Raw genomic sequence first — 863 nt, forward strand, 5'->3', positions numbered from 1 at the left:
TCCCACAAATCCAACTTGGTAAACACTGTCTGCATAGCTAATCGTTCCAACATGTCTTTCAGAAGGGACAGGGGGTATATATTTGTACTACAAATTCCATTCAGAATGTGATAGTCCATCACCAAGCAGAGGCCCTCATCTTTCTTCTTGCGGAAAAACACAGGAGCCACAAAAGTGATGGTAGAAGGGCTAACAAAGCCACTAGCTAAGTTGTTTTCAACAAATTCTTTTAAAGTCTTCAGCTCCAGTGGAGTCATGGCATAAAGTTTTGGCTTGGGCAGGGGTGCCCCAGGCTCAATTTCTATGGCATAGTCCATCTTGTGGTGAGGGAGGAACTGGTAGCTTTCTTTCTCCTCAAAACTCCTCCCATAAGTCTTGATAGACTAAGGGATAGCCCAGTGCCTTCTCTGCCACCGACTGTCCTGCCCTCTCTGTGGTGGGGTGCCTCTGGATCAGGGCCACCTCCTGCTCCACTCTGCCTTATTATCTGGGATCACTGAATACCATCTCCCTCTGTCACTAGAAGAGGCTGAGGTTGTGGAAATGCAGCCACTCTATCCCCAACATCACATGGTAGCTGTTACAGGGCCCACCCTGAGCTTGATCTTTTCCCAGTGCTCGGCCACCCCTAACCAAACTGTTGTAGTTCTCTCCTGGAAAGCTTGCCCCCCCCCCGGAGGGAGCCAGCCATCTGGTGAAAAGGGATAGGGGAGGGTAACAACATAGGGACTGAATAGGATGCCCTTTACAGTGCTGGATCGGGACCATAGCAACTACATGCCATGGCCTCAATCTGGCATTTCTGTGGCGCAAAAAGGAGCCACAAAAAGCAGCTCCTTTTTGCAGCGTGGAAAGGACAGCTT

This window comes from Sceloporus undulatus, chromosome 2 (assembly GCF_019175285.1).
Source record: "Sceloporus undulatus isolate JIND9_A2432 ecotype Alabama chromosome 2, SceUnd_v1.1, whole genome shotgun sequence".
NCBI lineage: Eukaryota > Metazoa > Chordata > Lepidosauria > Squamata > Phrynosomatidae > Sceloporus > Sceloporus undulatus.